General features: G+C 42.2%; 1 long non-coding RNA gene across 4 annotated transcripts in view; it reads right to left on the bottom strand.

The window, feature by feature from the left end:
* LOC100716760 (uncharacterized) overlaps positions 1–22,334 on the bottom strand; it is a 247,666-nt gene that overhangs the window by 140,312 nt on the left and 85,020 nt on the right. For all 4 annotated transcript variants that reach the window (XR_010047564.1, XR_010047563.1, XR_010047565.1 and 1 more), the window contains exon 4: positions 15,951–16,028. This is a non-coding gene — a long non-coding RNA (uncharacterized LOC100716760). The remainder of the gene's footprint in view (positions 1–15,950; positions 16,029–22,334) is intronic.

Raw genomic sequence — 22,334 nt, 5'->3', positions numbered from 1 at the left:
TGTGATAAACATGGGTATACATGTATCGGTGCAATATGTCTTTAACTCTTTTGGGAAGATAGCAAGTAGGGGAATATCTGGATCAAGTGGGATTTCTAATTTTACTGTTTTAGGAATGTCCACATTGATTTCCAATGTGTAAGTACCAGTTTCACTCCCACCAGCAGTGGAGAGTGTTATCCCAACCCGGCCTCACCACCATTCCTTGTTACCTGATTCCTTGATGAGAGCCACTCCTTCTGGGATAACATGCAGTCTTAGTGTTGTTTTAGTTCACATTTCTCTAACAGCCAGAGATGCTGAACTTTTTTTCATGTGTTTATTAGCTACTTCTACTTCTTGTTCTGAAAACTACCTGTTCCTTTTAGTTGCCTCATTTTTGACTGATTCTTTTGTCAGGGGGAAGATCTAACGTTTTGAGATCTTTGCATCTTCTAGCTATTAGCCATCGACACAAGGAACAGCTGGCAAAATTTTTTCCTACGAGTATTCCATAATTCATATAATTTTAAATTATCAATTAATAATTTTTAAAAGAATTATTAATTCTTCCTATTCCTTACCAGGAAGAGCCACAATAAGTAAAATCATTACATGTCATACGAAAATTAATAATGTGGAAGAAAACACAGCAGGGCGAGGATGAAGGTACTATTTGCACTGGAGTTAGGAGCTGAGGATGTAGCTCGGTGGCAGACTCTTGTGCAGCATATACTTGGCCTTGGATTCCATCCCCAGCATCATGAATAACAATGATTTTTTAAAATATAAAATGATGGTCATAGTCTAATCCACGGGAGTTAGGACAATTTCTATGACCAGGTAGCATTTAAGGAGAGGCTTAAAGACATTTGAAGGAAGTGTCCAAGGCAAAGGGAAGCTGAGCACAGTTCATCCTTTCAGTGCTGAGTTACTGACCAGCCTACCCACATAGGTGTTTTCTAAGCTAATCATTCAGAGAAGTTGGACACAGAGTGAGAGTCACAAGACAGCCAGGTAGAAGCTAGTGGCCTCTTATGGTGTTGCCCCAGAAATCATGTAGCACCAATCCTGCCACAACTATCAGTCAAACCCATCATGAGTCAGCATCCTTAGAGTCTCAGGGAGGGGACACAGTCCCGTGTCTCCATGGAAGGTGTGTCAAAGAATCTGTAGAAATGTTGTAAAACTTCCATAAAGAAGAGCCATAGATAGTGATGCACACCTATAATCTCAGAATTTGGGAAGCTGAGGCAGGAGGATTTGAAGTTCAAGGCCAGCCTGCATAGCCAATTCTAAGGCTGGACTTTGTCTCAGAGAGAGAGAGAGTGAGAGAAGAGAGAAACTTCCCCCAAAGAAAGTGTTATTTAGCCTTGTTTATAAACCATCTACCTAACTGACTACCTCACTGTAGAAAGAGTAAATTGAGCCAATTGAAAATACTTATCAAAAATAGAAATGTGTATATTCTTAAGCTGACCAGTTCCACTTCTGGGAATTTGCCCTACAGTTATGGTAACCCATCATTAGAATCATCCTCGACACTGCAACTGTGAAGATGCAGAGCCGAAGTTTCTAGTAAGACAAGATAGGGGCATTTTCCAGGGGTTTCTTCTCAGCTTAAGGAGATGGCAAAGTTATTAAGCATACTAGAAATTTTGTGTTATTACTTGCCTTCCATTGTGCACTGCATGCTATCTGCTTTTCACCTATTTCTATTCCTTACTATGGTCCTCTAAGGTTAACTGTTTCTGTTTGTTTGGAGGTTTGGTAAATCAGCTCTGTATTATTCTACCTCCCAGTCTCTAGCTCACAGTCTATGTTCAGTCTCTGAGGTGACGTGCTCTTCCTTGAGAGTCTCTAATCTCTCTGCATTTTCAAACCATGGCAAATGATTTCATTACAAATCATTTCCAACCAGAGATAACATGTAATAATAATCCCGTACAAGTTTTTTGAAGGAAAAAGAATGCTTGTGGAGCAAAGATGGTGGATAGATAACAGCAGGCTACAGAGGCTCCCTGAGATAGTCAACTTAGAATTCAACATAATACAGCATGGGGAGCCCGAACAGAGGGAGATGAATTCTCTCATCCCAAGAATAAATTAAGGTGAGAAGAACCAATCAAACATACAGTCCCAGTTCTATTATTGGAGCAGCTAAAGGTTCAGTGCTCCCACCACAGCGGGTGACTTGCCGAGCCGTCCGAGGTCCCGCCACTTCCACTCACTGGAGGCGCAGTCATGCTGAGGTCAGGGGTTGGCCAGCTGAATGGAGAGCTGAGCTGGTGGGGAGCCTGCATCAACCTGTGCTGAGTGACGGGAGTGGAACCATTCCACATAAAGGGAGGCTCCAGTGGATGACACTCTGGGACCGGGCAGGACTGGCAAATACAAGGGGCAGCAGTGACTTCAGTCAGTTGTCCCCTTCCTGAATGGGATTGGTGGAGTGAGCTAGGCCTGGGTCACATGAAATGGCTGAGACCCAATAGGTTATCCGAAATCAATTCCCTACAGCAGTGGTGCACAGTAACGCAGTGAATGCCTCAGAAATTTGACTGGAGGGGAGGTAGCACACACTAATACAGTGCAGGCCTCAGCAGCTTGACTGATCCAGAGGCGAGGGGCCAGCATATACTACCCCTGTTTGCAACTCACTAGCACACTGCAGTGGGAAAGGTCATCTAGCCAGCGTGCTTCAGAAGAATTGTAACTAAAAAGAAAGAAACTGGGGCCTCCTGGAAGAAATAAAAAAGATGAGAAGAGGAAGCAATAACAAAAAGTCCCCAGGTCCCAACCCTGAGAACATTGACCCAGAACAGGTAAGTACAAAGGACAATGAGAACAGCAAACATGCAATAACATACATGGCACCAGTGGACATAAAGAGATATCTTTGGGACCTCATAGACAAGTTCAAAAGTGAAATATTTAGCCAAATAAAGCAAGACATAAGAAGATTAATAAAAGAGATGCTAAGCACCCCTCAAGCAGACACAGACGGAAGAAGGGAGGAACTCAAACAAAGGAGAGAACCATTTGATGAAGAATATAAACAAAATATAGAATACATGAATCAGATTCAAAGAGATTACCAGGAAATTAAAAACTCTATGGAAAGGGGGCTGGGGATTTAGCTCAGCGGCATAAGCGCCTGCCTTGCAAGCAAGCAGTCGTGAGTTCAATCTCTGGTACTGATAAAAATGAAAAAGACAAAAAAAAACTATGAAAAGATGGCAAATCAGCTTGAAAGAAACTAAGGATAAAGTATCCAAACTGGAGGACAATTTTGCAATGGGGGATTATGAAAGGGAAGACTTTTAAAAATAACAAGGAAACAAGCAGTAACAATACAAAGGCTAGAAGACAACAACAGGATCTATAACTTGAGAATAAAGAATGTGAATGAAGAAGCAGGGGTACAAACAAAGGAACTACAAAGGCTATTCACAGAAATAATTAAGGAAAACTTGTCAAACACAGGAAAAGGAAATGATATTCTGATATATGAGGCATTCAGAATTCCAGCCACCTACAACCAAAACAGAGCTACACCCAGGCATATAATAATCAAGATCCCAGAAATTCAATATTCAAAGAACAAAATATGAAAAGCTGTTAGAGACAAGAAACAGATAACCTATAAAGGAAGACCTATCAGAATAATAGCAGACTTCTTGACACAAACCATCAAGTCAAGAAGAGCCTGGAGCAAAATATTCCAAGCCCTAAAACAAAATAACCTCCATCCCTCCATCCCCTACTAAACTGTCTCTAGAAATTAATGGAGAAGCAAGATGCTTCCAAGACAAAGAGGAACTTGTCCAATCCAACTCTACAGAGAGTACTGCAGGGCATTCTAGAGAGAGAGAAAAGTACTAGGATTCCAGGAACAGTGGCAGAGAGCTCTCAATGAATGGAGCAGAAAACAGAATGAAGAAAATAAGCAGACAACTGATGGCAAAAAAAGAACTTAACAGAAATGAGGCAGAAAAGGTTGGTTATAATCTCTACTATAGATGGCCTTGAAACACTAAATTTAAAAAAAAAGAACCACACATGGAGCAGATCAGGAGGTAGGGTCCACCAAGATGCTATTTATAGGAAATACAATTAACATGAAAAAGAGTACATGGATTGAAAATCAAATATGAGAAAACAATGTTCTATGTGACAGAGAACCAGAGAGTAATAGGGACAACTAGATCAGTATTTGTTGATAGGTTGGAAAGACAGGCTTTAATGGGTAAAGGAATATAATTAGAGATCAAGTCCAGGAGAGAGAGGGTTTGGAACCACTTAGGTAAATAGCAGGTTGCCCCCCCCCCACAATTTAAAACCAAGGGTCTTGGTCAGACCCAAAAATGCACAGTGTACCCTAGAGAAGTGAAAGGGGAGGGAGAGTCTTAAAAAGATGGCAGAAGATATTGTTAATAGTGTATCAGGATTTAAAACCCACATTACTCGCACCACTCTGCTTAGATAAATTTTATTCTTTTTTTGATAGATTTTATTCTGTCCCAGTTTGTCTACTTGCATTAGATTTGAGGGCACAGACAGCTATCCCAAAAACATCAGGATATAGCACAGTAATCATCTTTAATTGCCTATTATCTTAATCTGGAGCCCTGTATGACTTATACTGTTTTATCATGACTGATCTTAGTTAAATCTGGTTTGTTTGATTGCTGTTTGGTATCAACAGATTTTATTCAAAACTGATATGATTGATAGTATCAAGTCTGAGAGTATAGGCAACTACACTGAAGATGACAAGACTCTATGATACAGATTCTGGTTTGATAACTGCCTGCTTTTGAAGTTTTATACTATATACAAAGTTGTGTTTTTATTAATACTGTTATATACTGATATATTCAATTATAGTATGTCTGATGATATAGCCAATTCTATTGAAGATAACAAGAGACAACACAGGAACTATGGTAGAACTCCTTGTACAATGGTCTTATATGTCTTTTTCATTTCATGTGTTTATAGGAATATGTTTTTGCTTTGTCTTGCTTTGTTTTGTTTCTCCCTCTAATATGGAAAGGATAGAAATATATGTTAAGACTCATGCATGTGTAGAATCTATAAACAGTTTATGAGAACTGACATATGATGACACATGATGAAATGAACAGATACTTTGAAGAAAAAGAGACACTAAAGTACCCCGTGTTGATCCTGGAGTGTCATAATATGACACCCAGCAATGTAGTATTATTCTTTGTTCAGAGTGATATTAGCCTGCTTGGGTTTGTTCAATCTCAATATAATTGAAGATATGGATAACTGCATGTATATTTAAGTGTAAAGGATTGATAACCATATTTATAAGTTTTTGTTGGATAGTTGAACAGAACTGGTTGCAGTCTCACTGTTTGAATCCCCACTTTATATGCTCCACTTTAGTATCTTGAATAACTACTTGTAAGAGGACAATCTGTAATCATCAACTAGTGATTTCTTACTGTTTATTTTTTTTCTTTGAAAGTATGTATTATTTCTACCTGTTTTCTGTTTTGTTTAGTCTTTCTTTAAATAATTTTTTTTAAAAAAGACACTAAGGGGCTGGGGATTTAGCTCAGCGGCATAAGCGCCTGCCTGGCAAGCAGGCAGTCGTGAGTTCTATCCCCGGTACCGATAAAAAGGAAAAAGACACTACACTACCCAGTGCCAATCCCAGAGTGTCATGATGTGAAATCCAGCAATACTATTATTCTTTGTTCAGAATGACTTTTGCCTGCTTTAGTTTGTTTAATCTAAACATAAATGAAGATATGGATAACTGCATGTATGTTTAGGTGTATAGGGTTGACAACCATATTACTAAGTTTTTATTGGACAGTTGAACAGAACTATTTTTAGTCTCGCTGTTTGAATCCCCACTTTATATGTTCCACTTTTGTATCTTGAACAACAATTTGTAAAAGGACAGTATGTAATCATCAACTAGTGATTTCTTACTGTTTATTTTTTCTCTGAATGTATGTATTATTTCTAACCATTTTCTGTTTTGTTTAGTCTTTCTTTAAATAAAAATTTTTTTAAAAGACTGATTAATGTTTGCACTGAGCATTACCCTAGGAAATTACTCTTGCAATCCAAAAGTAGCATATCTTGTTCAGAAATTGACTTGGCATAGTTTTGCCTCATCTCTACCTTATCAGCACTTTCAGAGATAGCTACATGATCTGAGAAGAATCAAGGTTAAAACTGATCCCATGTGTCCCTTTCCTGCTCCCTCCAACAAAAATGGTTAGGCAGAGATGATGAGCAAAAGCGTTTTGTCTTAGCAAGTTTACAAACACCATAGCCACGAGCGCTACCAACTGCCTCCAGGTCGCTGTCCATGCCCACATACACACGTCTGCACCCTCACACTGCCTCTGCACTGTACCCCTGATTTCTTATTGGAATATAAATGCCCTGTGCTTACTGCATGCAAAGTAGGAGGGAGACTATTACTAGACAAGAGGAAGGAAGAAATGGGAGGGGACAAGTGTGGGTAATAGGAGGCATGAAAATGATTAGAATACATTATACACATTGAACACCCTAAAAGATGAGACAAAGGGGGACCATGTAGTAAGCAGCGTGATGGGGGAAATGATTAGAGTATTTCATTGCATGCACAAACCTGCTCCATTAATGTGCTCTGTCTTAGGAAAGTCTCTTTATTTCTCAAACTAAATGAATCTCTCATTGGCTCAGCCATTTATAATGTTGCCATATTACTCAAAACAAACTCAAACTTCTTCCATGAATAAATGAGCAAGTACTGACAGTTTATTATATATTGTAAAGCATCATTTATGCCTCCTTATCTTTTTTCCTGTTTAATTTAGTCCAGTCTCTAATGCTCCTTCACAAAATAAGTCCACTCCCCATACCAAGTTTTTTCTTATTCCTCCCAAATCATCATATATGGCCTCTCTATTCTCCTCTATCTTTTCTAATTCTACCTCTCTTTGGGGGCCTACATTGAAATCCAGCTTTCCTGAAAATATTTTTAGTAGTCAATTTCTCATTACTGTAACAAAATCCCTGAGATAATCCATGTATAAGGAGGAAAGGTTTATTCTGACTCAGTTTCAAAGACAGTGGCTTACCATTTCAGAGGTGTTAGTCTATAGTGAGTTGACCCATTGCTTTTGGGCACATGACAAAGCAGCTCATCGCAGGGAGTACATGGTGCCCAGAAAGTGAAAGAACAGACAGCCCCAAACCCCTTGAAAAGCTCACCCCTAGTTACCTAACTTCCTTCCTCTAGGCCCTGGGACTGGGCTACTTATCCTCACCCTAGCAACCCTCCTGTCAGCACTGCTGCCCCCTATAGCTCAACCATCCCCAGTGGCCTGTGGTATTTAGGACCTTCATGATCCAAATTCATATGTGATTGCCTGGAACCAGTATTTCTAAAACACTGGAATGCAGCTGGATATGGTGGTACACATTGGGGGCTGAGGCAGAAGGATCACTGCAAGTTCAAGGCCAGCCTTGGCTGCATGGTGAACGCAAGGCCAACCTGAACTACATGGTGAGACCCTATCTCAAAAAGACTAAAAACAAAGCAACCAAAAAATAAAACAAAATAAACACTGGTGTGTATCAGAATCATCTGGAAGACTTTAAACACTTTACTTGTACCCAGTCTGAGTGTCTGGTTCAGTACATCTGAGGCCAGGCCCAGGAATTTGCACTTCTTACAGGTTGCAGAGTCTGGGGTCTACAGTATGAGAAGAATTGTCACAGAGGGAGAAGCTGACTGCTTGCTATTTGAATCTGGACGAGTTACTTAACTTTTCTTAGTGCCTCTGTTTCTCTATCTGCAATAAATGCTTCAAAGAACTATTTGAAGGACTGAAGTTATGCATTTCAAAGTTTCGTACAGTTCCTGGTACATAACAAAAGCTCAATATAACATAGCTATTTTTCCTAGCAGAAAGAAAGACAAAACTTCCTGGGATTACAGATACACAAAGGCAAATTCCGGCAAAGCTCCGAATGGCAGTTTTATTGCAGAGATGGCAGATCCTTCACAAGGGCGTCCTGGCAGAAGGCCACACAAGTCCTTGCTCACTTATTTGTGCCTTAATCTGGGAAAAGCACATAAGGATAAAGTTTCTGATGCTCATTATGAGACCCATCTCTATGCCAAATAGCTCTAATTGACCCAATTTTCAATTCAGAATAATTTCCAACTAGCTATTCTATGGAAATATCACTTGTAGCATAAATTCTTAACAACTGTGCCAAAAGGCAAAATATTCTGTAATTTTTTTAATTGTCTTATCCTGACTCTCTATTGAAAACAAAATTAAACAAACCAAAACTGGAAAGAATCTTAAGAAAACCTCAGAGGCCAGGCATGGTGGCCCAGTATTCAGGATGCTGAGGCAGGAGGATCACCACAAGCTGAGGCTGTCCCAGCCTATGTAATGAGTTCAAGACCAGCCTGAAGCACGTAGCAAGCGCCCATCAAAAAGAAAGGTGTGTGGCCTTAGGGAACAATTAATAATTGTCACACCAGCTTTAACTATTTTTAAGAATATGGGGAAAGAACAGCAGAGTTTATGGACTCTTGATTTAAGAGGTGAGGCTTCTCCTGTGCAGACTAATCCAATCCGAGGAAGAGAAGTGGCGAGAGCAGAGGAGCTGGTGTCCACTTCAATCACACCCTTCCTTCTCCCCAGCGTGCACAAAAAATACAGGCGGACCTCCAGTTCCAAGGAACCAGCATTCAGTCAAGGCAAGGCTTCACCAGCTGCAATCAGGCCTGAACCTTCCTGGGACTTCCTGGGAACCAAAAGACAAGGCTGGAGCTAATGGAGCAAAATCAAAATGAGAAAGTTTCTTCTGTCCTTTACCGTCCTCACCCCAGTGTTTCTCCTGCCAGTCCGGACCCCATTCTCACTCCTGTTGGTACACTTAGTACCTCATACACAACACCTGGAATGTGACGGGCGCTCAAGAAATACTCGTGTGGTTAATCAAGTCACTTCACAAGCTAAGTGTTGGAAGGTCTATCTGTTGGGACAAATGGGGCAACCATGATAGCTGTGTTTAACTCAGGAAATGATTTTAATCATAGGAAAACAATGTGTATCTACACATTTGTCTAACTGCTGGATTAGTTGATTGGTTTGTTGATTGGTTGGTTGGTTGGTTGGTTGGTTGGTTTGCTTTGAGATAGGGTCTCATTATGGAGTTCAGGCTGGTCTTGAACTCACTATGTAACCCAAGCTGGCCTCGAAATCACCATGATCCTCCTGTCTCAGCCTCCCCAGTGCTGGGATTACAGGCTGTACCACCACACTGCTTTTCGCATGCCTGCATCTTTCAGGGCTTGATCAGAGAAGCAGGACCACCAGAAGTATGTAAATAGAAATGTTAGTAAAGAAAGGGATTTGGGGGCTGGGGATTTAGCTCAGCGGCATAAGCACCTTCCTTTCAAGTGTGCAGTTGTGAATTCGATCCCTGGTACCGATAAAAACGAAAAAGACGACAAAAAAAAAAAAAAAAGAAAGGGATTTGAACTTCCACAGTTGAGGGCTCTGGTTAAACAGTTTATATAAGGCAGAAGTCTGGGCACTTGGTGTGGGGACAGAGTCAGTAGCACTGGCTGTGGAGGAGGAAAGATGGATGTGAGGCAGGAGAGGGCAGGACAAGCTGGAACACATCAGGCTGAGACAGGTCTGTCTAACACCTCTCAGCCCTCCGTGACACAAGTCACCTTCGGGTAAACCTGGTGCCATTTGCCACTGGGGCAAACACATACCTGGCCAAAGGAAGAGACTGGCTGCTCACTCCCACCAGATGAGCCAGTGACAGGCTTGTGCTGCCATAGCAACCATCGCCTGTGTGGACCTCCCAAGAGCATAACACCAGACACCAATTCACTTCTGCCTTGCAATTATGACATGGAATGTCTCAGAAGGCCCACACTAGATGACATGACACAGGGAAAGGAATTCAGCTATGACTTACAGGAGCTGACCCCGTACAGATCACAACCCCAGGGCAGCTCAACTTCTCCTGCTGTATGTCCAAAAGTAGGGCCCTCCTGACCGAGAGCTGCTTTGCTCCTGCAGGGTGGGGTGAGCATGTGAAGCCAGCCAACACGCTGACAATCAACTCTAATTCACAGATCCTAGAACTGAGGAGAAGGGGAGGAGAGGGGGAGGGAAGACTTATAAACATCAGTGTATGTGACTCAGTTCAGAAGACTTTAGTACTAATAAGAGAGACGGCCAAGGAGAGAGATGGTCCTCATGAGCTAGCCCCTTCCAGAAAGAGGAGGAGCACAACCTAAAGTCACCCTCAGCATGAGAGTAAAACTGCACAGAAGTCCCCTGGTGTAAGAGGCTGCATGACTCAGTGGTAGCACACTTGCCTGGCACACAGAACTGGGAAGAACCCCAGGAATCTGTACCCTAACAAACTAAAGAGGCGTTCATGCCAAGGCCCTGACGCACATTTCAGGAAAACCTTCTCCAGAGTCCCACAGCAGAAAGCTTCCCAAATCTACCCTTACACAAAAGTGGGCAACCGTAGATTATATTATTTAAGGGATCGTCAGACAGCAAAGATAACAAAAAGCGGGAAATAAAATATGCCATTTATTTTTAGCATGAGGTTCTAGAGGCTGTTTCAGAATTCTGTTAAGCACTTGTAAATGTTATGTGCTCTGTTAATTAAGAACTTGGTGGCCACTCAGCCTTCTTTCAGCCAAAGGTGCGCTAGTGCCACCTAGAGGCCACTGTGAGCACATGCTTGGGGATCCTGGAACATGGCAGGGGCAGACAGCAAGAAGCTGAACTCTGGTTGTTTGGAGGGGGCAGTGTTGTTGGTTGTTGGTTGGTTTCTGGTCTTTGTAGTGCTGGGGATGGAACACAGGACCTCACCCATGCTAGGCAAACGCTCCACCACTGTGCTACATTCCCAGCCCAAAACTGAACTTCTTGGGGTCAGCCTAGCAGTTTGGTTTTTTTGGAGTCGTAACTAAATGTGACACACTCTGTGGGCTCTTCCCTGACTTCTTGAGAGAATAGGGAGAGGATGGAATTTGAAATTCAGCAGCCGAAGTTTAAATCTCTGTCTGACTTAAAAGCCAGGTGTCTCACATACATTCCGTGCGTGACCTCCCATCCCGCAGCTTATTAGGCTCACGCTGGTGTCAAGTGATGCCATGGACCTGGCCTGCACTGTGGGTCTCTCAGCCTGACCTGAGGCATCTCTGAGGCCAGAGACATGAGGCGACTATGGGAACCCGCCAGCCTTTTAGACCCAAGCACACGCCCCTGTAGTAACACAGCCTCAGAGGCCCGGAACCTGTGAGAAATTTGTCATCTTCTGTCTTAGACAGTCAGTTCTGAGGAACCTCCTGCCCAGCTTCTCAGAAACCTCCAGAAGAAATCAGCAAGAAGTCCTAGTGCCCACATTGTGGCCAACGCAAGCACTAGCTTTCCTCTCATCACTTGTGCTCCCTGAGGTCACTTGTCAAAGTAAACTACCCGGAGGTCCAGGCAGGAGGATCCCCATGAGTTCAAGGTCAGTCTAAACTATGTAGAAAGACCCTGTCTCAAAAACCAAAGCAAAGCAAACTACCTACCCACCAGCTCTCATCTCACGGTCTGCTTTTCTGGATGGGATAAGACAGGACAGCAAGCATTCACTTATCCTCTGTAAGCCTGAGCTTCCTCAGCTGCAGTGTATTTCTCAGGGATATTGTAGAGAACCTGATAGGCTCTCTACCTAGCAGGACTTTTGTTTCTTTTTAAAGCTCAGCCATTAACTCCACCATCACATCCAGCCCCATTATCTCTGCCACCACCACCATATCACCTGCACCGTCACCACCTCCAAGACCATCACCAATAGCATCTTCTCCTCTACTGTCACAATGACCACTGCCACCCGGAACAGCATACCTGTCACCGCCATCACCATCAATGCCTACACGCCACCATTACTTCACTCCAGGAGAGTCCTGCACAGCGTTGCCCTAACCCAGGTCTAGTCCACTCTTTGTAGATAAAAAAAGAAGATACTATACTGCTTCAGTCTGCTGTGTCTGCCTCAGCAGCATCTCAACATGGGCTCATTAAGATTCTCCCCTAGCATCAGTCAGAATGCTCTGACTGGTTAAACTCTGGCAGCAGAGGTGTCATTTTTCTCTAACACATATCTATAAGGCCAGGTCCCCTGTATCCTTCAGGAGATGCAGAAATATTTTCCCCATCCCCAGCAGTGACTCTCAAGAACACAGAGGTTCAGATCTCTATTTCAGTCTAACAGGGGAGACTCTGAAACAACCCTCTTCCTCTTCTCTTCATGACCTGGCTAAGCACTGTGACCCAGCTCTGGGGACACGCTGACCTCAGATCTCTTTCCAAGCAGTGGGATCTTGGAGGCCCTGAGTGATGGCATGCCTGCTCCCATTTCACAGGTGAGGAGACTGAGGCACTAAAGTGGAGTTTTTGTGCCTGCTACCAGGCAGAGCTGGATCAGCAGCTGAAACCTTTGCCCCTGCCTTGGATCCTCCCTGCCACCCCTCTTGGCTCCACAGCCCTTCCTGGCTTTCAGAGCAGACAGCTGGGCCTGGGGATGCACAGAGTGCTATGGGGAGTGCTATGCCTAGATTGGGGAGCAGAGGAGGCAGGTAGCAGGTGCAGGATAATGGGGCCACTGGGAGAGGTTCGAGGAGCAGGTGCTACTCATGGAGGGGGTGAGGTTGTCATTGTACACTCAGCTCTGGTGGGCCCAGAGCAGGCAGGGGATTCCTGTGGGCCCCTTGGGCCACCCTGGCTCACACTCAGAGGTCATCAGGATGCCTGGGCTCAGGCACACAGCCAGGCCCCTCCCCTGGGTCCCAGAAACCCTGTCAGGTTGCCATAACAACCACCGCTTTCATCCCCATCCCTTTGTCTGGCATGGTCCAGCTTTTGTGACCAGCCATAATTGGGGATGGGGGAGGGGGACCTTGCCTCAGCTGGGGTGAAGTTGTGAACTGGAAGCAAAGAGAGGCTGAGAGAAGGCTAAAGAAAACTAGAGACGCAAAAAGGTTGGGCCTTGCCGGTCAGTGGTTCCCCACGGCCTCCTTTTAGCTGTTTAGTCACACTCTCAGAGCTGGGGCTGTGGACCTGGGAGTGAGCTGGCCCCAGGCTCCCCTGTTCCATCTCAGGGCTTTGTTTGCCCAGTTTTCCATGGAGCTGTGGACCACCTCTCACCTCTGGTGCACAGTGGCTCTGGGAGGCAAGAGTGTGGGCAAGAATGTGTTAACTCCCTTATATAACTGTAGAAACTGAGGCCAAAGAACAAACTGGGCCTAGCCAGGATCACCTCAAGGTGAGCAAGTGACAGAGGTATCAAGTCCCCAAACAGAGCCTACAGCTATCGCTGCCTCCAAGCCCCACCTACAGTGGAACCTGGCCAGCAGAACTTGGTGGGGGTCAAGGAGGCCTTGCGGTGGCCCATCCACCGTCCTGGCTCAGGCCCCACCATCTGTGTGACATGGGACAAGTGCCTCCTCCTCTCAGAGTCCCAGTGTGTTTTAAAAAAAACGGGGGGGGGGGGGAGCAGAACTCCCTGGCTCCCTCAAACAGCAGAAGCAGCAGCCCAGGAGAGAACAGATGGTGCTGAACCCTTTGCCCCTGCCTGGGACCCTCCCTAGAAGGGGTAAGGGGGTGTGAGATGGCAGTCACCCCTCCCTCCCGCAGCTAATGAGGAAACGAGGGGCATCGTCTGCATCACCTTCTGCTCCTGCCAGCATTACCTGGCCCCCTAATAGCTGGACCCACCCTGAACTCTACTCTGGGTCTTTGACCCTACAGCTTCCTCAACCCGTGTTTCTGTCTTCAGCCAGGACCCAGGAGGTCCCTGGTCACCAGAACCTGGAGAGAACAATCAGCCCTGCGCTGAGTCTGAAGGATCATGACACAGAGAAACCCGTGCAGAAGAGGAGCATGCAGACCACCAGCTTGCTGGTGCAGACGAGGACCCCTGGACTGGGATAGCACCTAGGAGGGCAGCAGAGGGGCCACACAGAGGTGGCAGCAGCAGCACTGTTCTTCCCTGGGCTGCTGCTTCTGCTCCTTAAGGGGAGCCAGGGAGTCCTGCTGCCCAGGGTCCCAAGACCACTATGGTCTTGCTCCAGGAGTTTGGGACAACCTGGACAATGACCTGTAGGCTCCTGAGACTCGGGAAGGTCCCTCTCCACCAGGGGCACCTAATAGACATGAAAGGGTCTGCTGACGTACCCCAGACACTCCCTAGATCAACACCTCAGTCACACCAGTTTGGCACAGCCTTTGCAGCCAGCACTGGCACCACTACCTGAGACTCAAGGAACTGATGAAGGAGCTGAAAGTGCTCCCGCAGCAAGAGTGAAAGCAGGGCAAAAACCTGTTCAGGACCAGCAAGGCAGACTTCACATCTCAACACAGCCCTGCCATCCCAGGACTGTCACTTCCGCTTTCCCATGATCCTCTTCTTCAGGATTAGCTCTGCATCTATGCTGGATGGGAGTGCAGCTTTTGGCCAGACTTGGGTCTGACCTTGATTTTGGCCAGCCAGAAGTGCTGCTCATGGTGAGCCAGCCCCATGATAGGGAGCCCTGGGGACCCTTTTGTCCCAGGGACTCTCTCTTTCCTTCTTTGATCATAGTCAGGCTGCCTAAATTCCCTTCGTTAATGCAAAGAACAAATATTCAGGAGAACAGAGACTCTTGTGCTGGTTAAGTTGCTTCAGTGTGCACATTGGGAAACTTCCTTCCTTCACTGTTTGAGCTTTCTGTTTTTGAAATTTGATACCCTTACGCAGGCAAAATGTTTGTTGGGTGTTATGTTTCCTGTGTGTCTGTGACACTTTTCAGTGTGCATCAAACAGAGATGGGAAGCTTAATATCTTGTCCCAACAAACAGCTCATGTGGGCACATTCTGGGAAAATGGTCCAAGTTTATTTACCTGTATGTCTAAGAAAGATGAATTTCTATTGATTCAATAGGTCTAGGAGGGAGCCTTGGCAGAATTTAATTCAAATTCACCAGGGTAAACTGCTTCCAAATCTCCCAGAAATAGCTTTAGCTAGAGCAATTGTGGCGGCTCCATGACTTGAAAGGGATTTCTCCTGCACAGGTTTTTCACTACAGAACATGGAACCCAGGGCCTTAGCAGTGCTCCACCACTGAGCTACGTCTCCGGCTCTATTTTCGTTTTTGTTTTTGTTTTGAGATAGAGTCTCACTAAGTTGTCCAGGCTGGCTTTGACCCTATGATCCTCCTGCCTCAGCCTCCTAAGTAAGCTGAGATTACAGGCAAGTGTCACAATGCATAATGCTCCTGTTATTTCCTTTTTAACATACTTGAGCTCACTGTGCAGGCCATCATGAAGCCTTTTTCTGGTGAATTTACTTTGGTTCTACATGCCTAGTTAGATATTTTTGCTCTATCAGCACACCTGACATAAAAACATGAAAGGATTTTGGCTCTTCCACCCTTTTGTCCATACCCATTTTTTGGTCTGGACCCATTCATTAATTAATACAAATTCATCTCCTTCTTAGACATGAAAGTTACTAAACTTGGACCATCTTCCCAGAATGCGCTCATATGAGCTATATGTTGGAAAAGATGTTCAGTCTCATGTGAGACTGAAAGAGGAGGGGAAAGTAGCAAAAAAGACTTTTAAAATTAAGCTTGTTGTCATAGACATGTTGGCACATGCCTGTAATCTCGGCACTTAGAAGGCTGAGGCAGGAGGATCATCATGAGTTTGAGGCCAACTTAGATGACAAAACCTGAACTACATAGCAGAAAAAAATCAAACTACTGAAACCAGGCATGGTGGTGCATGTCTGCAATCCCAGCACTTGGGGCCAACCAAGGCACAAGAAGCCTGAGTTGGAGACCGGCCAGGCTACATACCAAGTTCACGTCCAGCTGGAATACATAGCAAGATCTTACCTTTTAAAAAATCAAACTTCCGGGAGCTGGGGATTTAGCTCAGCGGCATAAGCACCTGCCTTGCAAACAGTTCGATCCCTGGTACCGATAAAATAGAAAAAGAAAAAAAAAATCAAACTTCTATGTGAACTACATTACCTAAAAATTTTTTGTCCACAACAATAAATATAATTTGGATTCAATATTTTTATAAGCTGATCATATAAACTAAGATTGTTAAATTAATCCAGGTCCCTTTTAGTTCACAAATGAACTAATTTAAATATGTTGATAAAGTGAAAATAAACATGTCTTCAGAACTGTTAACATATATTTTTGCCTGGGTTCTTGATCAGTTGAAATTATATTTATCTCTGTTCAGTGCTTAAAACTAAGAACAAAGATGTAAATGAAAATGTGGCAACCCACTCAGGACCCCTCTGTCTCTCAGGCAGAGGCTTTCTCTCAATAAATATATTCTGCTCTTCACTTCCATTGTTCCTAAAGTTCATTCTTCCATTTTAGAGAACACAAACTCATACCAGACACATAGTAGGTTGGGAGTTTTGTTACGCTATATCATTTAGGGTCTTCCACCAAGATCACTGGACGGAGGAGGTAAGAGTTTGCTTTGGTTTCATACTCTGGGCTGGGACTCATTTAGGTAAACAAATTTTTATGCTTCAAATTTTTTTCTTTGCTTATAATTATCTGTGCCTTGTCTTTTCCCATTGCTTATAATTACTTTGTCTCATATAGTTTTGTTGAAAGCATGATATATATAAGTTAAAACATGGGACGTTTATAAGGTTTTGTTCTTGTACTTAAATTAGTCCTTGCTTGACTTTAGATAGTAGTGCTAAAGAGAATAACGTTAGAACACCACTGGTAGACTTTTAATATAAACTTCTGTAAAATAGATCTTAAATAAAATCTAGATAAGACTTAGAAAATATACATGCCTATAATAAACTGGGTCTCCTTCCACCATTTAAAAGCACTAGGCTGGTGGCTGGCCTCAAGGCTTGGCGGACGGGTTTCACTGAGACAGACTGGCCCTGATCCTACTCTATACTCTAGAGGAAATGTCAAGTCTGTTCTACTTTAGTTCCTTTTCTTTGGCTTTACTTTTAATCATTCCTCCACTTTGTACTTTACTTTTTAGAGGCATGTAAAATTAGAAAGAACTCTAGACTATCCCAGTATTTTTCTGCTGGTATGTTAAGTCCATAAAAAATGAGCATTTTCTAACGGCGATGTCGGGAAGTCATTTTAGATGAGAGACATATACCCCATCTCTGGATCAGAGGAGACATTGGAATTTTGCTCATTCAGGAGAACACACATAAAAGCCATATCTCAGTTTAGTGTTCTGGGCAACAGTCTCCCTCAGGAGACTGAACCCGAGACACAATGGAAAGAACTGACTTCTGGAACCTAGAAACTAATAGGTTTCTAGGTTCTGGAACCTAGAAACTAAATAGCTCCTTCTAGAAACTAGAAGGAGCTATTTCCAAAAGCAGCACTGATGGGAACTACACACATTTAGACTAAGGAGGCTCTCCAGCCTTTCAGGTTATGAACTTTAAAACCTTTATTGTAAATTTACCAAGTGCAAGATAATAATCTTGCTCAGTTGTTTAACCATCCCTTATAGTACCCTAACAAGCAGTGGTTACTCTGCCAGTTAAGTAACCACTCTTACAGCAACTCCCACTCTTAAAAGCAGAGAACAGGTTTATCCAGCATCTCTTTGGTGAATCCCCACTGAAGCCGATGGAATGTTGACCAGACAGACAGCTGGATCCCTTTCTGGATACTGACCTCTGGTTATCTGGGCCAATAGAAACTGAGAATAATTGAGGGTTCTTGGCCACAGTGACTCTCTGGTGCACACGCAAAGACTCTTCAGTGGAAACTGGCTCATGACCTCAGAAAATCTTCACTTACCTGTCTACTTACATAATTCTGCTAGTAAACTAAAGATGTTCGCTAAACTTTTCAGGCAGTTAGACTACTTTTCTCAGAAATTAGGCTGAGGCAGTTGGCAACAGTGTTTATATTTCAAAGAAACTAGTAGGGATTTACATTCGTGCCTTACATATTTTAACTAATAGAAAAAGAGATTTCCATCAACCTTTTACATATACCTAAAAGACTGATGTGCCTTGACTAACAGGTAAAATGTAATTGATAGATGATAAATATGTTTAACCTGTGAGCTTCAAAGAAAGCATAGCCATGTCCTGCTGCTAGGAAAGATTGCCTGTGTAATTAAATAGAGGATACAAATGCCTCGGAGAGTTTGCCTGAGGGCCCAAGGTGGAGTTACTCAGATTTCTATGTTAACTTTATCTATTTCCGAGGGAATCTCCACAGAACAGCCAGAAAAGTGCCTAACTCACCTGTTTACAATAAACAAAAAGCAATAATTTACTACATACTGTGAAAAAGAAGAAAAGTGGCCAGAATGCTTTATATTAAAACTTGCTTTCATTAAGGGATAATTCTTATTTTTATTCCAGGTATAATTACAATCTTTATGAGACTACCCCATTCATAGGTCTCTTTCTCTCAGTGATTTAAAACAAATTAAGCTAGCACTAGGAAAATTTTCAGGTGACCCTAATAAGTACATCAATGTCTTTAGAGGGTTTACTGACCTATAACCAAGGCTAGAAAGATGTAATGTTACTCTTAAATCAAAACATTGACTTCTTGTGAGAGACAATCAACATTCCAAGGTACTATTCCCTTTGGAGATGAATATCATACTGCTAATTTTAAAAGGCCAGAAGATAGACAGGAACCACCAGTCCCCACTGGCTCACAAAGCAGTTCCCCCAAGACCCAACTGGCCTGATAGCAAAACAGGAGATTAGAGGATGAGATATGTTCAAGTGTGTATCCTTGAAGGTCTAAGAAGGATGAAAACCAAACCCAGTTATTTTAAACTGTCAGCTATTTTTCAGGAGAAAGATGAAAACCCCTGTGACTTCTTAGATTGTTTATTAGGGACACTAGTAAAATATATGTCCATAGATCCTAATGCAATAGAAGGGCAGATTTTACTTAAAGACATGTTTATTACCCAGTCAACCTTAGATATTAGGAAAAAAGCTACAAAAGATAGACTTTGCTTGAGAGAGTTCACTTGATACTTTGGTAAAAACTGCCTCCTTAGTATTCTCTAATTGGGACTGGCAGAAAACCAAAGAGAGAAAACAAAGAAACCAAAAAGTAGCTGCCCTTGTCACAGCCTTAAAAGAAAAAGAACTTAAGTCTGATTCTTGGACTCCAAGAACTCGAAGGCTACAGGGACCTTCTGTCACTGCCAAAAGCCAGGCCACCTTAAGAAGGACTGCAATACGAGGGTCCACAAAGCATGCCTTAACTGCAAGGGTGACCACTGGAGGCTGGAACACCGTCTGAGGCCAAGGCCCCAGAGTTCAGACCCATCCTCTCAGCTGGCCCAGTAGAACTACAGGGCCTCGGGACACTCGTCTCCTCTCTCTGGCCAGACTGTCGTCTCTGCCTGCCATCTCCACAGAAGAGCCCTGGGTAATCATAACAAGGGGTAGAAATCAGCTGATTGCCGACATTGGCACATATCTCTCTGTCCTTCTCAACTCTGGTCTTCCTTCCAAGCATCATTCCTCAATAAACTATCACCAAAATATCTTGCTTAAACTGTAACTGGGGTAACATTCTCTTCACTTACTCCTTTTTTTTTTTTTTTTTTGAGAATAGAACAAAACAAAATAGAACAGAACAAAGCACATCAGAACAAAACAATGCCCGCAACACAGGATTTCACAAGACAACAGGAAATCAACAGTGGCTACCATAATGTCTCTTGTTTCCTTCAAAATAATTGTCCATATCTTTACATACAATGAATTCAAACAAGACTAAATAGTATAAGACTGATCAAAACAAAAGAATTAAAGCATTATAGGCCTTCAAAACCAGACAATAAGAAAATCAACAATGACTACCATAATGTCTCTTTATTTTCTTCAAAATAGTTGTCCATACCTTCACACATACTGAAATTAAATAATACAAAACAGACTAAAACCAATTAAAACAAAGACTAAGAGCATTACTGGATATCACAAGATGATAAGAAATCAGCAATGGTTACCATAATGTCTTGTTTTCTTCAAAGTAGCTGTTCATACCATCACATGTAATAAAATCAGTTTTTCTAAACTCTTTAGGAGAAGTTCTAGGCATGCATAAGCTTATACATGCACATCTATCCTTTCTGTATTAGAGGAGAAAACAAAACAAATTACAAGAAAAATAAGAAACAAAAGATACAAATAAATAATAATAAAGAGCCCAAAACAATGACAACATAGGCCCTCAAAACAAGGTGGTAGGAACATAACTAAGGTTGTTATTTTGCATAGTTATCTTCAAAAGTGTTTCTCAGATCACCAGACATAAACATGCAAAATTGATTCAGTTCTGTGAATGTTAACTGTTTTGTTCCAAGAACTAATAGAATTAGTAACAAAATCATCTTAGTATTTTAATTGTTTATATACAAATTTATATCTTTTTTCTTTTCCCTTCCTTCTTTTCTCCCTTCCCCTATCTGAGATACTTTTTCCCCTTTGAGCAGTTTCTTACCCTTTCACAATATTTATTGAAGATTTGGATCTTATTTATTCCTTCGGTTTCTTACACTAGGGAGCCAATATGGTATTTACACATGTGAGTTTCATTTATTTTGCTTATGAGTATGGTCTCATGTTGCATCCATTTATCTATAAAAGCCTCAGTGAGACCCTTTTTTATACTGAGTAGTACTCCATTGTATAAAAATACCACATCTTTTTTATCCATTCCTCAGTTAATGGGAATCTAGGTTGTTTCCCAGATCTGACTATTACAAACTGTGCTGCTATAAACATGGGTACACATATATCACTGTGATATGATGCTTTCAATTCTTCTGGGAATATGCCTACAAGTGGAATAGCTGGATCAAATGGGACTTCCAATCCCAGGTTTTTGAAGAATCTCCAGACTGACCTCCACAATGGTTGCACCAGTCTACACTTTCACCAACAGTGCAAAAGAGTTCCTTTTTCCCCACAGCCTCTCCAGCATTTACCATTGGTGGTTTTCTTGATCCTGGCCCTTCGTTTTGGATTGAGATGGAATCTCATTATGGTTTTAATTTGCATTTATCTAATGACCAATGATGCGATACATTTTTTCATTACTTGCCATTTTTATTTCTTCAGCTAAGTGTGTATTCATCTCAGATGTCTGTTTTTGGATTGGATCTTTGAATTTCAGGGGTCTGATTTTTTTAATTCTTTATATGTTATAGATAGTTCTTTCTCTGAGGGACAGTTGACTAAGACTTTTTCCCAATTCATGGATTTTGTTTTCAGTATGTTGGAGATTTCTTTTGACATGCAAAAACTTTTTAATAAGACAAGATCCCAGTTATTGACTGGGAAGTATTTCCCATGCAGTATGATTTTTGTTTGTGAATTCTCTGCCTATCTCTATATCTTTAAGATTCTACCTACTTTGTCTTCCAGCAGATATAGTGTTTCTGTTTTAACATTTAACATTTAACATTGTGTTTGATCCATTTTGACTTTAGTTTAGTGCATGGTCTAGTTTTAGTTTTCAGCGTATAGAGAGCCAGTTTTTCCAGCACCATTTATTAAAGAGACTATCGTTCTTCCAGTGAACATATTTGGCCCCTTTATCAAAGATAAAGTGGCTGAGTGTGTTTGTAGTAGTGGTTGTATCTTCTAATCTACTCTATTGATCTTCAGATCTGTTTTTATTCCAGTACCATGCTGATTTTATCACAGTAGCTTTGTAGTATAACTTCAAGTCAGGGATTGTGATGCCTCTTGCCTTGCCTTTGTTGTCCAGAACTGCCTTTGCTATTCTAGGCCTCTTCTGTTTCCAGATGAATTTTAGGAATGATTTCTCTACATGTGTTAGGTATGCTAGTGGTATTTTGATTGGAATTGCATTAAATCTGTATAACAATTTTGAGAGAATGGCCATTTTCACAATGTTTGTTCTTCCTATCCTTGAACAAGGAATGTCTTCGCATTTTCTGAGATCTTCTTCAATTTCTTTTTTCAGAGTATTGTAATTTGCACAGAGTAAATCTTTTACTTCCTTTGTTAGATTGATTGCTAAGTATTTCATTTTTTTTTTTTTGGATGCTATTGTGAAGGATGTGGCTTCTCTTATTTCTCTGTCAGTGAGTTTGTTGTTTGTGTACAGGAATGCTTTTGATTTTTGAGTGTTGACTTTGTATCCAGCTACCATTATTCAATTTGGTTATTACACCTAGAAGTCTTTCAATGGATTTGTGAGGGTCTTCTATGTAGAATATCATGTCATCTGCAAATA

The sequence above is a fragment of the Cavia porcellus genome, unplaced genomic scaffold, assembly GCF_034190915.1.
Source record: "Cavia porcellus strain 051 isolate PalLab524CR breed Dunkin Hartley unplaced genomic scaffold, mCavPor4.1 scaffold_5, whole genome shotgun sequence".
Taxonomy (NCBI): Eukaryota; Metazoa; Chordata; class Mammalia; order Rodentia; family Caviidae; genus Cavia; species Cavia porcellus.
The sequence above is the reverse complement of the archived record's forward strand: the minus strand, read 5'-3'. Positions and strand labels throughout refer to the sequence as shown.